This window comes from Oncorhynchus kisutch, linkage group LG30, assembly GCF_002021735.2.
Source record: "Oncorhynchus kisutch isolate 150728-3 linkage group LG30, Okis_V2, whole genome shotgun sequence".
NCBI lineage: Eukaryota > Metazoa > Chordata > Actinopteri > Salmoniformes > Salmonidae > Oncorhynchus > Oncorhynchus kisutch.
In genome coordinates, this window is record NC_034203.2 from 34,640,320 (window position 1) to 34,643,449 (window position 3,130).

The 3,130-nt window shown below is 42.8% G+C and overlaps 1 pseudogene; it reads left to right on the forward strand.

Moving 5' to 3' along the window:
- Positions 1-221: 221 nt before the first annotated feature.
- On the forward strand, positions 222-2,638 carry LOC109874756 (uncharacterized; annotated as a pseudogene).
- The last annotated feature ends 492 nt before the right edge of the window (positions 2,639-3,130 follow it).

The following is a 3,130-nucleotide window of genomic DNA, read 5'->3' on the forward strand; positions in this document are numbered from 1 at the left end:
ACAGATATCAATCCAGATGTCATTTTGTATTTGTTTTTTACTAAAGGTGCTAATGTCTACCAATCTTTGTTTTGTCATCGGTTGGCCACGGTTGGAAGGGATTTCATGAGTTGTTTCATCATTTTTCTGTCCCATACCTATGTGCTATCCCAGAATTGTTATTGTCAATAAGGGATATCAGGAACATAGAATTTGGCCGCCCTGGTCCTCGACACGGCCTGATGCTGCTTCACTGGCTAGCCAACAATATTCAAATTGACAACATGACACTCGATTTCAATGCATCCAGGGAAGACTATGGCATTCATTTCTATGGAAACGCTGATATCCCCAGTCCGTTTACCTTCACTGTCCAGTCTCCATGTAAGGTACTACTCACTAGGGAATATTGGTCGCAATAACAGCAACAATGGAGCTATGGCACTTCCTTATTATGTAACTCGAAAATTCTACAACTCAAGGGGGACTGAGAACAACAGGGAGAGGGTCATACTCAGAGTTAGGAACGAAGGGTCCAATCAGCAAAGTGTGGACGAGGTCTATGTCACACAGCACTATCCACCAAATGGAAACAGAGGAAGTGGCTATGATCCAGACAATACATACCGTGTCAATGTCAGCCTCCTTAGACAAATCCAAAGTCTACCAACCATTAACCTAAATGTTATTCCACAAACATATCATGTAGAGATCAACCACAACAGTCTGCAGAGTCTGAAAAACACCTGGGGAGGCCCACCTGGTCTGGTACTTCTTCTGGCTCTTGTATTGCACTTTACACGTCCCAATATCTTATTTAAGGAGCAAGCTCTTCGTTTAACATCTCAACCCCAGAGTGGCATGGACAACCCCAGAGTGGATGACGATAAATCATTGATTAAGGTTGAGGTGAAAACCACAGATAGAGGGAAAGCCAGGATCATCTGGAGTGGGATCCCCAAGAGGCTATTAGACCAGGGTGTAATGGTGGTGCTTTATAAGAGCAATGGAAGTGAAAGCAAACTAGACAGGGCCTCGGTCAGGGGCAAGCCTCAGTACCCCTCAACCCTGGTCTCCAGGTCAGGCTCCACAAGAAGGTAATGATCTTGTGTGTATTTGCCACTATTGGGGACGAGATATGTAGGAGTTCTGAGTTTCATAATGCCAACAGAGAGATTCCTGCTTATATTAATGACTATGATGCCAGTCTGCAGCTCTTCGTAAAGGATGGAAAGGCCTGCGCTTGTCTGTATGTAAAGAAATCCTTCACTGCCTGGAAGAAAACGTTTCATAACTCCTGGGTTGGGTTCTACTCTTCTGAAGGCACCCTGGATTATAACACCTGGCAATGGGCTGTACATTTCTCTGAGGAAAGCCGCAGATATACCTGGGTATGATGTCTATGTGTATGAGTCTAGTATGACCATGTCTCCTGGGGTCCAGGTCAGATTCACGCTGGAGAAATATGGGGGTGAAAAGGCATGCACTCCACCCTGGGAGAGACTTGTCCAGTGGTGAGCTCACCTGATAACATGATATATGACGTTGATATTCTCATTTTTAACTGCTTGTGTAACTGCTTTTGTCAATGTTTAACATTTATATACCCTGTTTTTCAATTAGATTCATTTTAATTGTTCATCTGTGTGAAGTGTAAAAGATAATCTGTTCCCAAAAATCCCTTCTTGTCACAGTTGTCATAATGATTGGACCAAGGCGCAGCGTGCGTAGAGTTCCACATATTTTAATAAATCCAAACTCACCGAACAAAACGATAAAGCACAAAGGAAACGTGATGCTACTGGTGTGCACTCAGGCAACTAACTGTAGACAAGATCCCACAAATCACAATGGGGAAAATGGCTACCTAAATATGATCCCCAATCAGAGACAACGATAAACAGCTGTCTCTGATTGGGAACCATACCAGACCAACATAAACCATTAATCACCTAGATGACCCACCCTAGTCACTATCACGCTAATAAACAGCTCTCTATGGTCAACGCGTTGCACTTCTGTTTTGCTTTCTTTGCTATTTTGAGGGGATGACTACAGGCTGTTGGTGTGGGTGGGTGTCTTGACCTTTTTTTTAATTTATTTTTTATTTTACCTTTCTTTAACCAGGCAAGTCAGTTAAGAACATATTCATATTTTCAATGACAGCCTGGGAACAATGGGTTAACTGCCTGTTCAGGGGCAGAACGACAGATTTGTCAGCTCGGGGGTTTGAACTCGCAACCTTCCGGTTACTAGTCCAACGCTCTAACCACTAGGCTACGCTGTCCTCATGACAAATCATTCAGTACATGAAATGGTATTTAATTATTATTATTTTTTAAATCTTGATTTATCATGGGCTGGAGATCTTTGTAGGGAAATCAGGGATACCTAGTCAGTTGCACACCTGAATTAAATGTGTCTTCAGCATTTAACCCTTCATCTTTGACTCCAAGTCATCAGCGCCCAGGGAACAGTTGTTGTTTGGGGTTAATTGCCTTGCTCAAGGTCAGAACGGCATATTTCTCCACCTTGGCAGCTCAGGGATTCGAACTAGCAACCTTACAGGGTTACTGGTCCAAAGCTCTTAACCGCTAGGCTACTTGCTGCCATTTGTGTGATGTTGACTGTGTTGGTTGTTTCTGTTTGTAGGTGTTAATTTTTGTGTTTGATGAAAATTTTATAAAAACGTAATCACAAAAACAGCTACTTGATCAATTCAAGTGAAAATACACAATAAAAACCTAAGAAGAACAAACAAAATGGTGGAGTTTTAATCATTCCAGGATCCACTCTTGAGCCCTTCAAAGATATGCTCCTGGAAGATGAGTGTGAGGGTGAAAAGATGACTGGGATTATTTATGCTGGAGCTGGACAATGGCGATTTTGGACAAATCTCATATCAGTAGTCAGTCACTGAAGTTGGCCTACAGTGGTTTCCATACCTATTCACACTATTGTTTGCAAGCGGAGTCAGCCATTACCCACCAGCCAGTCCTGAACCACCATTTAGGAAAGTGAAACACATAATGTAAGGTCAGCCCAGAGCGGTGGGGAACTCCATCACCATGAACCACAGTGTGATGTAGCAACTGATTTAGACCAGGGAATCCTGATGACTTCACTCTCAGACCAATCATTGGTATTAAAG